Raw genomic sequence first — 12553 nt, forward strand, 5'->3', positions numbered from 1 at the left:
CCTAGTCCACTGTTGCATTTTTCTTCTGCCTTTGCTTTTGCTGATATTTACTTGTCCGCTGCAGAAGCACATGACTCGTGAGGAATCAGGATTCTGTCAAAGGCTCAGCGTTTTACATGGTTCTAAGGTCAAAGTCTTTATTTTGTAACCAACGCACCAAACATTTTTGGCAACCCGTATATACAAGCTACTAGATAGACATGTGCGTGGATTTATATCCCATTTGGGTTCGAAGGTGGGTTGAGTTCTATAGGTGCATGAGTTCAAACTATTGGATGTGTTTCCCCTTGTGCCATATAAAATATTGGTTAGCGTCTAAGCCACTAGACATCAATAGTAAACCTTACAATTCAAGTTTCTTCTTCTTATGTACCTATCCTCTCATTGGCAATAACCTCATAGACATGCATATTCAAGCCCCTTATTATACTTGTGACATGTATGTGTGTAATAGCTACCTACTACAAGCTACACAAAATAAGAATGCTTAAGGTGCGCATGAATATTGCCCAAAAGAGGCTCCAAGGATCAACAAAAATGAGGCATCAGGTGTTTGTTCAATGAAAGATGTTTCCAAGTCTAAAATTATGGAGAAAGAGGAGAACTTGCACATATACTACCTCACTTTACTTCAATTGATATGATTAAGTAGCTCCACCAGCAATACACATCAACCATTACCATGTCATGCCCTTAACAGCAATGCTGATTACAAACATTTTGTCATTGGAATCCAAACCAACATTGACCATGAGATTTCACTTGTCTGGTAGCATGGAGCAGAAGTTCAAGGCAACACCATGTGTGGAAGGGTCATAACTTATGGTCAAGGCAAGGATCATGGTTGAATCAAGCAATATAACCATTATACGATTTGGGTTTGGCAACATCGTGTGTTGAAGGGTCATAACTTATGGTCAAGGCAAGGATCATGGTTGAATCAAGCTATATAATCATTATCCAATTTTGGTTTGGCAAACTTGAGTATCCACCTCTTCCTAAAGCCCCTATCAATCCCAACGAATCTTTCTTAGCAAAGAGTATTAAACGAGAGGACTTGATGCAAATGCCCCATTTTCGGGTTTAAACATTTGGGCATGGATGATCTACATCACCATACCCTCTTCAACCTTGTATATTCATTTACAAAAGGCTCTTGTTGCAAGAATCCATTTCTAGCCTTACATGAAAAATCAAAGGTTTTCCAATGCAACTACATCAAGGGCATGGTGTCAAGATAATTGACTTGTGAAATCACCATGCCAAAAATATGTAGGGGAGGACAATTTTCAAGTAAAAAAGTGCTCACATTGCAAATCTCCATTGATTATTGAAATCAAGGCACAAATGAGGTATTTGGATAGTAATAAATGGAACTTCTAAAATGAATGAATATGACAAAAATGCACAAGATCCCACCTCAAATTCCTTTAACTACTAATGGGTTTGCAAGCCTTTTCATGAATTGAAGAAGAAAAGGATTAGGTCAAGATTACAAGAAGCAAAGGGAAACAAGAGAAGGAGTTTCATGCAGGCCCCATACAAAGCAAGCTCATCTTTAGAAGCCATCCAACTTACAAAACTATTTCAAACCTTTTGTTGCTATTCTGGTTCTTGACCTAGATTTTACACCCTCTCCTACCTAATGGATTTATGTTCTTCACCCTTTCAATCACCCTAGGCCCTCCACCATCTCCATTCTCCATCCTTCTACCCTAGTGATTAGGCAATACGGCCTTCACTATGGTGCTCGCCACATACCCTTGTGCAAGCCTTCCAAACACACCCATGGCCTATTATTGTAGGCCTTATACACTCATTTGGTCTATTATTGTTTTTTATGAGCTATCAAAAAAGCTTAGAGGCATGTTTGTATGGGCAGTAACATTCACACCAATTGAACTATCAAGAAAAATTATGTGAATATTTGTAAGGATGGTAACATTCACATCAATTGAGCCATGTCTATAAGCATGTAACAATGAATCATACATGTGTCTGTAGCCATGCTACTACATGGGTGCACGTACACGCTGATTTCTAGCACAGAAAAAATAAGAAGTTGTTGATTATTGAATTGGATCTTGAAGCCAACCCCCTGATTATTGGCATCAACCATGTCACACAAAATATAACAATAAAACTCCCAATTAACAAATTGGAATGGAAAATTTTGCTGAGATATATATTTGTAAAAGTATATATATGCCCAAACCAACATTAGCTTGTGTTACAAAAGAGTTTATAGACAATATGTACAAATAGAGGTGCATTCCAAGCCAGATTTAGCTAATTGGCTTACAAAAACGAGAGTTAATATAACCTACAAGTACAAAGAGGCATCCTGAACATGCATGCCTTGTTGTTGTATGTGGGGCTTGCTTCCCAAGAAGCGCATGTCATGGAGGAGGATTATGATCTCCTTATGACAACATATGCATCAAATGCGGAGTAATTGCAACATTATCCTCCATATGCATGTCCATCTCCACCATCCCTAATACATGAAGCAAGTTTAACATAGAGGACTATTGTACCTACCATAAGATATATGACAATGTGTGCCTTCATCTACACATAAAATCTTTGAAAAATAAACACTTTAAAAACTATTGCAAACTATGATGGAGCCTTGCATAGAATACTATTGAGCGCACAAAACACTACAAACCTTTACATAGAGCACATAGTTCTAGCTCGAGGAACTCATTATCTATATCACGTGTGTTTAAGGCCTATTTGTGAATATCTTTATCTGTGAATTTTTCCTTAATAAAACATAACCCTTTTCTATTCAATTTGTAAGTAACCCCTTTATATGGGACCCTTCTGTATGTAAAATATGTGTAAACATGTTATTTTAAAACCATTATGTTGAACCCTGGTGATACACACATATATTTATGACTAAACTCCCCAGGAGTTCTAGTACATTTTGAATCTCATTTATATGTGCATCTTTAATAGTGTTGCTAACTGTATTATAATTGCATTATTAAATGTGCATTTAAATGTGGTGCTACTATATAATAATATTCATGCCATACATAGAGCACATTCTAACAAGACTACATAAATACTAAACCTAAATCCTCAATAGATTAATATTGAGCAATTTATAAGTTAAACATTTGCATACTATTTCTAAAAAAGAACGGACGAACGAGAAATATCATGTTGTTTGCTTATTATTTATGATCCCTTTTTCCTTACTCCTTTCTCTTATACATAAAACCAAAGAAAATAATATTTAAATTTTAATAATAAAATTTATAAAAATATTTGAAACTTATCATAGACAAAGAGCACATCTAGATTACTATAGAGCTTTGTATAGATGTGAAAGCCTTAGAGAATTCACCATATGTATATCTTATATATCACATGTGTTTAAGGTCCATTCATAAATACTCTTATGATAAATTTTATTGGAATAAAATACATCTAATTTTTATTCACTCTGTAAATAACACACTTATATGGCACCCTTTTATATGTAAAAAATATTTTTAAATGATATTTAAAAATACTTTATGTTGAACCCCCATGATACATATATATATTTATGAGTGATCTCTCTCTCTCTCTCTCTCTCTCTCTCTCTCTCTCTCTCTCTCTCTCTCTCTCTCTCTCTCTCTCTCTCTCTCTCTCTCTCTCTCTCTCTCTCTCTCTCTCTCTCTCTCTCTCTCTCTCTCTCTCATCCTAGACATGTAAGAATTACAACATTTTGTTGCATATTGTTTATCAATGTGGCTAATTGAATTTTAGCCACATTGATACACATGCATTTTAACACAACTTGAGTATAGTGGCATGTTGTGCACAAATTACTATTTTAATATGAAAACCTAAACCACTAAACAACACAATATTATATACATGTCTGTTTTTTTTTAGTCGATAAGCTTATTAGCTACTACTCCTCATTAAGTTTACTTCTCATTATTGAGCCACTCTAAATTGATTCATTTGAGGTGGAATTTCAATTAAGTAAGCCAACTCAAAAATTAACAAATTTCTAACAAAAAATAATGAAGGTATACACACACACACACGGGGGAGCCAAAGATAGAGCCTCAGGAGGTGCACCTCAAAAACTAGAAGTGTACTACATGTGATCCACAAAAGGATTGTTTTATTTGAAAAATTATGGACAAATTTATAATAATATATTTATGCAATGGGATTTTTTGTTCTAATTTAGGAAAAACTCCCAAGTTTCTTAATATAAAGGATCATTTTATTATCATATAGTACCTAACACTACAATTCAAGGTTGATGTAGACATGTGTTATAGACATTATTGTATGATGCATCTATAATCGTATTTATATCCATATTTATTAACAAATCTAGTTTATGTATTTGATGCTCCTATAGACATGCTTATAAATGTGCAATATATAGGGATAAGATATGCAAACCTTCCAATAATTTATTTTACTTCTAAATGTCTTATTGAGATAAGGAAGGTGTCTTATAGACACAAATTTATGATGCATGTATAATTGCATTTATATCCACGTTTATCAACAAATCTAATCTATGTATTTGATGTGCCAATAGATTGCATGCTTATAAATGTGCAATATATAGGGATAATATATGCAAAGCTACCTATAAACTATTTTAGTTTTAAATGTCTTATTGAGATATGAAAGGTGGAGGAAGAGTTATGTTAGTATATTGTTATTGAAAGTGGACTCTAATGTTTTTTATTTTATTGCATTTTCATTTACTTTAATGTGTGCTTACTATCATGTTAGTTTAGTGTAATTTTACTATACTTTATGTTTGGCTTTTAACTAAAGTTATTTTTAAATGTGTATTTTAACTTTCCTTAGATTTATTTGGTTTTGTTTATGTGCAAATGGAGCAATGCATAGTTTTCTAAATTGTAGCAATATAAATTCTCATTTATGAGGGTATTATGTGCATGTTTAGCAAGTTGATGCAAGCATGAGTGAAGTTTAGTATAATTTTAGGATAATGTGTGTCTAGTTTTTAACTAAAGCTAGTTTTAACAATCTAGCTTATGTCTCGTATTTTAATTTTCATTAGTTTTGTTTATATGCAGATTGAGTAACACATACCTTTCTACATTGAAGTGAGAGCAATTTTGGTTTATGAAAACATTTTTAAATGAGCACCTAATGGGTATTATTTTGTGCCAAATTTTCACCGAACGGGTGCCAAGCTATCACACAACAACAACTAGGAGGATTCGATCCTTGGACCAATAGTAACTCATGCACCCACCTCTCCCAGTTGGGCTAGCTATGACTCATTGGCAATTTATGACAACATTGCATGTATGTTTAGCAAGTTTATGCAAGCATGGGTGAAGGCCAACACACAAGCAAGCAATATATTTGTGAAGCAAGTTGCCATGACACCAACTACTTGGATATGAGTTTGATACCCCATCACAAGGAAATCTTGATGCTCCTCCACAAGATATAATTCCAGTAGGATGAAGCATTGTATGCACTAACAAGGCATGCATATTCACACAATACCCCTCCCCATAGTGCTTCTATTTGTATATGTCCTAAATTAGACTTATATCAATGCATAATGCATTAACTTAGCCATAATTGAAAATATATCATCTCTCTTTTTAATACTTCAAATGTAGTCTCTCTCTCTTTTGCAAGTGAATGACGACTTCTCTATGAATATCTTTACTCATTGAATAAAATTGTAGAAGTATAAAGTTTAACAACAATGTTTGGGTCTATACATTTTTGTAAAATAGTATAATGATGAATTTTATTATTACATTTCATGCATGCTAAATGTCTATTAATATTTAAAAATTAAGGCCTTTTTAGTTATATTATTGTGGCTCAAAATGGAGCTACAATTCTGTAAGTCGTAGCTCATTAGAATGATAGAAATGGTGCATCTATAACTATATTGATTTGCATGTTTAATCTACAAATTTGATGTGTTCATAGTAGATGCATGTCTCTAAATGTGCATATAAACATGTTTATAGGTTCGTATGTTCATTTCTCAAATCCAAGAAAATATCTATTTATTGTCAACATGCCTATTTCCTTGTAGTGCAACTAAAGGGGATATTATAATACCTTTGGATGCAAGTGATATGGATGAAATCTTATAAGTGCACCCCTTGGGGGAGAGAGAGAGAGCGAGAGAGAGAGAGAGAGAGAGAGAGAGAGAGAGAGAGAGAGAGAGAGAGAGAGAGAGAGAGAGAGAGAGAGAGAGAGAGAGAGAGAAGTTGATCAAATGCTAATTTCTCAATCAATAGGAAATAACAAAGCTCAAAAGCCAGGTTTGTAGGCTAACAAGCCAATGGCTAACCATCGATCTACAGCATAAAGATTGCAAAAAGAAGAGATATTAGCCAATTATTACCAAGGTTAGAAAAAAATCTTGCTTATTTTTATTGTGCTTCTTTTCAATAATTCTGTCATGCACGTTTCCTTACACAATCTATTATCCTAGTAAAGAAGAATTTGGTCTCAAAGTTCAAAGATGTTGTTGAGACATATAGCAATAGAGAGATACCAAATGTTCATTTACAAAAGAGGATTGTTTCAAGTTTACTTAGTTGGTCCAAATTGAGCTTTAAAAGTTTTCAAAACTGTCTCAAATTGTGTAACATAGCACACTTGATTGAGTTGTATATGTGAGGGAAAACAAATGTGCTCTCAACTTAATAACATGTGTGACTTTTTACTCACGTTGTGGATTTAAAATAATATTGAACTCCAAGAGTAAGGATTTGAAGTTATATGCAAAGGTCTCAATAAGCATAACTTCAAGAGCCCATCCATGTACCTATGATTTCATGAACCTAAAGATCAAGGAGCTATGTACAACATCCCCATTGAAGCATCTCGAGGTACACATTTTGGAAAGTTCTAGTCATTATTGATGAAGTGCTAATTGATAGCACAGACCCTTACATTAAATCTATTTGCTATGAAATCATGTATAGATCGTTATAGCTTTGGACTTTGTTACTTTGTTGCACATGAATAGAGCTTAACCTTACAATCATAGTTCAATTTTATGTAACTTAAATATGCACTATTAACAAATTTTGGGAATTTATGTGTCTAATAGTTGTGCTCCTCCTAATTAACTAACATTGGCAAAAACCAACACAAGTTGTAAAGTAGGAATTCACTAAACAATCCTTATTTATTAAGGGATATATTTTCTACAAAGAAGCATTAGGTCATATTTGATTTACTGAAGCTAAGACCATTTGTAAATCCATGTCTCAACATGTATGAATGCAACTTTACTTTTATTAGGTGATCTATTCACAATGAAGTTCTTACTAGCCATAAAGATCATGTGGCAAATGAGCATATGAATTTTGGTGTAAGCACCAACGTTTGTTCTTTCCAATCAATTAGATGAGATCGGAGAGCATAAGAGGGCCTTGTACAATAAGAACGTGTAAGGAAAGCTTCTTAGACTCAATTTCCTTGATGTGATTAATGTGGTAGGGTCAATATATAGCAGTGGTCGATTTCGTGGAAGATATTAAACAATCCACCAAAAGAAATCACATATGTGATAAATTTGGAATAATACAAGGTAGGAAGGACAAAAAATTTTGGGGGTTGGGGACCAAGGATGGCGTGTGGTTTCAATAGTGAAGATAAGGCTACGATGGGTTAGAAATGCCATTCTTGGTCTTACTCTTATCCAATTATGGCAAGGGGTCCATATCATTATCATTATCTTCTTATAGCACATGAAGACATCATAAACTAGTACTACTTAAGGGGGGATCCTCAACTCGGATGTAAGAGAGCACGTGAATTCAGCAAAAGAAAGCTTTGAGAATCTTTTTTTTAAAGGCTTGAGAGATTATAGAAACAAACGAGGCTTTAAATTGCAAGAGTCAAGAGTGTCACACATAGGGGTACTAGTGAAGTGAAGGGTACATATAAGGTGCATGAAACATGGATGTAAGTATGGTGCTTTACGGGTTTGTAATGTACTTAGGGACCGGGGGGCGGGGGGGTTCTGTATAATATGTTCCCGTCCAAAACATGCTACGGTAATCCGAAATTGTTATATTGCTACGGTAATCCAAAATGGTTATACATCAAGATTACGATAAAGGACAAATCTAACAGAGGTTAAGGCGTCTTGAGAAGGTTGCATGAAAGCATGAAGGACAGAGTACCATGAATATGGAGGCGAGACGCATGCATGTGATGGGGGGGGGGGGGGTAATGTTATGTGGAGATGGGGATGGATGATGGTACTTTACTACTACTGGACTGGCGAGGAAGGAATTGGGAGGGAAGCTGAGAATATGACTCACATGGGGGGAGGGGAGGGGAAGGGGCGGGGGAGGGGGAGGGGGAGGGGGAGTCGGGACTCGGGAGATGAAACGGCGTTGGATGTGTGAAAGAAAGGAAAAAGGATATTGTGGAAAGTGCAGTGGTGGCTGGCGCGGCCACCCGACAAAAAGCAGGGCACAGGGCGCACTGGTAAAAATAAGAAAATTAAACCAATAAATAAAACGGGTGAAAAAGGAAAGGGAAGTTGAAGCATCACTCTGAGAGACACAGAGAGAGAGAGAGAGAGAGAGAGAGAGAGAGAGAGAGAGGCGCTGCTGGGGCCAGCAGTCTGCTTTCGACTGTAGGAGAGCGGCAGGCGCTTTGTATTGTACTTCAAACTGCTCGTCCTCTCACATCAAATACCAACAAAAGCTTCCCTTCTCTCTCTCTCTCGCTCTCTCATATTCACTTGACACTGTGACTTGATACATCGTAGGGCCCCCACGCACCCCTTCCTTCCTCCCTCCCTCCCTCCCTCCCTCCTCCCCCTCAGAATGTATGCTTGCAGCAGGAAACATTACATTGTGAACAGTACTGTGCGTGGGGTGCAGACGCCACTTTAAAAGAAGTCATGGCGCTTTTTGGGTCTTGATTCGATCGATGGTGGTGGTGGTGGTGGGGTTGATACATAAGCCTTTTGCTTTTTTACCTGCGTCTATGATGATGATGATGATGATTTCGGGAAGCAAGATCTTATTTGCTGCCTAATTGCTTTGTTGGCCTAGTTCTCTCTCTCTCTCTCTCTCTCTCTCTCTCTCTCTCTCTCTCTCTCAAGCAAAGAGAATATACACACCATCATGCAAGCCTAAGCTTTGAAGGTTGCAACACCCTTTAAAAGGGCATTTCACCCGTCTAGGAAAAGGTGACAATTACATTACCCTTCATATGAATGGTAATAACTTTTTTTAAAATAAAAAAGCTATAGAATCAAGGAGAGCTTCTTTGCAACCTTCCCAATGAAAACATGGGCAAACATGGAAATTGAAATCCATTTAAAAGCCTATAATATTAGGCTTCTCTTCACTCTCTTGCCACCTAGCACCACCTCTCTCCTCTCTCCTCTCTCTACCAATAATTACAAATTACAAAGAGATGCACAAGCAATTCATGTAAGTAATCTACAACCCCCAACTTCTATTCACTTACTAGCCTCTACCCCCAACTTCCCCCCTTTCTCTCTCAACTCCCCCTTTTTGCTTGCTAGTGACACTACAAGTCCCCAACTTGTCATTCACATTATGCTTACCATTCCTTTTCCACACAATGGAGGACCCTCTTAGGTCTTTGGATCGATCCCCATATCCAAGGCCATCAGTTGCCATGGATCTTCAAATCAACAAAGGCAATGACGTCTACAACATCATACATGAAACATATCCCTTTATTTAGTCACATGGGATGTAGACTTGACTTGCCTTGATTTAAGCACATCTTGCGCTAGTTTGTTCATTATATTCCTCATCCTCACCATTTTCCATTACACTTTCCACATGACACCTAGACTTCCACCACTAAACCAAATCCCCTTTACCACTTTGAAGTTTGAACTACATGAAAGCTATTGGTTCTTTGGAGAAAGTTTATTCTCATAAATCTTAGTTTGATTCCACCACATGTATACATCATTGAACTTGCTTCTACACTATAGCAACCTTAAAATGCAAAAGTAATTATATGTAATGTTCAAAATAACCCCCATTGATATGGATAATCTTACCAACACTTACCATCAATTATATGATATGCACTTTTGAAAGCTACAATTATGTGATTGTTTACACAAAACAATGCAATGGATTAGTGACCATAACACATCATAGTAGCCAATTAAATATTTTGTTTCTCTCTTCAAGGTTTTGAATATTTGCATCCAAACATGCTAGACTTAGGATATAACATCACTACCCTCTTCATAATCATAATAATCAACACATTGATGAGTATGACATGATCAATATGCAAAAAACAATATTCTCCTAAAGTGATCAAATAAAATTGCTCACCTTTTGTACTTCTAAGATTTTATCTTCTCAATATCCTCCTAATGATATCCTAAGTCGAGATACATTAACACATGATAGCATCGAAGTATCTTTATCAAGTCAAACTTTTGGTCTAGAACAAGGCATCCTTTTTCTACTAGATTGCTTACTCCATGTTTAGGTCACATAAATCTTGTCAATGTGTGTTTGGCTAATGTCTCATTATTAAAACTAATGTCTTCTTTGTCATTAAGTACTAGATTAAGAAATTAGTACCCATTAATTTAAATCATAATATTCTAAAACTTGTACTTCTTCTCGTTGAGCTAACTTCAGAGTCCACTCTCTACGATTCAACAATTTGTTTCATGGTCGGACATTGTGAAAATCATTGTTAGTACCTTCCATAGTCCTTTCTCATGATTACTAATGGGTCCACCAAAATTAATCAATCTCAGTATGCTTGCATAAAGCCGAAGAAATCTCCCTTGAAGTCAAGAGATCTCTTAATGTAGAAACTTATGCAACTTTACAATTGTACACTTTTAGAGCTACCCATTAAGGCTTACCTTGTAATTCATGAGTTGGAATTTGACCTGTATATAGAATCACTAAATGATATATAACATTGTTTCGATAAGTTACATGCTTATTTGCTTATTTTGCAATAAATGTATTCTTTGTCATTTTTTTCCTAGTGCAGTAATGACTATAAATTAGACAAGGCACGTGGTTCAATCTTATTATGGTTTACTTTGATTCAACAATGAAATGGTAGTGATGATATGAAGACTATATTTCTTGATCAATCTAAAAGAGTAATAGTTAAACATGTCATTTCAATAATCTAATTATGTACGTAACATACAATTGTACTTGCTTATAAGAGCATTAATGATCTACATAACATATCCTTGTACTTGTCTATAAGAGCATTAATCTAGCAATGCTCTTTAAATCTATTAACTAAATGTTGAAACCTATGCTTTGTAATATTTTTGTTGGCATTTCATGATCAATGAAAAATTGTGTGAAATGGAATTCCTTGCAAAATAAAAAAAAATTGTGGCTAGGCCGTAGGATTTCAATGGGCTTAGCACCACATTGTAAACTAGCAAATATAACAAAGACCAAAATTGTGGCATTTCATGATTAGCAAAAATCTACTTGCCTTTCAAAACTTGGATTAGTCCTGCTAATTTCTCCTCTACCATTGTTCTAACTATTACAAAAAACTTATCAAGGAAAAATGTAATAATGTGAAATCTATCAATACAAATGTGCATTAAACTCACAAGTAGATTGATATGTAAAGACACAAATAAACATCAACCTAATTGCTTTTATACTTAACCACTGTATGTACTCACGAACAAAGTTGATATGATAGACGTGAGATACTTAAGAGTCATGCAATTCTAGAAGGATTACAATAATACAATGATTATCAAGCTAGATCTTTAATGTCATTCTCAATGAGATCAAAACTATCTATTTCAATGTCCATGCCAATATTTAAACCTACAAACAAATTGATTCCTACACCCCTAGTATAAATTCTATCCTCATCGTCATTATCACCAACAATGGCTTCATAATCATCCACATATGTGATGGCATTATCATGATTTTCACCATGATCATAACTTGGTGCTAACATGATCATGATCACACATAAAAGCATGGGACATTGATGCTACCACAACAACGTAATTCCCTTGCCATAAATTTGTAGACTTGAGGGTTACACAGCCATTGACATGGCGTTGGATTGTTGCATTGAGACCCGTTTCTACCACATCCTTAAACCACTTAACATCCATAACATATAATTGAGTGTATCTAGATAGTTAAAGATAAAACATTGTGGCAGTTTGCACATTGCTAGCTTGGCTATATATATGCTTAAAGCTATTACTATACTAAGTCCTTATTTGGAGGGTATGTCACAACATGACCTTTCCCACTAGCCTTCTTGGGAGAAGTGCAAGGGGAGGTGAAGCTTCTCTTTATAGGGGTCCAAGAGAGTCTCTCGGGCCCAAAAGTCCATTACACTAAACACCATGCATAATTTATGGATATATTGAATATATGTTCCAATGGTCAATTTTGGTTGCATGGTTGAAAAAGCATGCATGCAATGCTCTAATTAGTATATTAGTTTGAGGCATGTTTTTGTTTCTATAGCCACACCTTTCTATATATACATAGTCTTTGCTTTTATCATAATC

This window comes from Lygodium microphyllum, chromosome 15 (genome assembly GCF_053477565.2).
Source record: "Lygodium microphyllum isolate KBCC chromosome 15, Lygodium_microphyllum_v1.1.10, whole genome shotgun sequence".
NCBI classification, from domain to species: domain Eukaryota; kingdom Viridiplantae; phylum Streptophyta; class Polypodiopsida; order Schizaeales; family Lygodiaceae; genus Lygodium; species Lygodium microphyllum.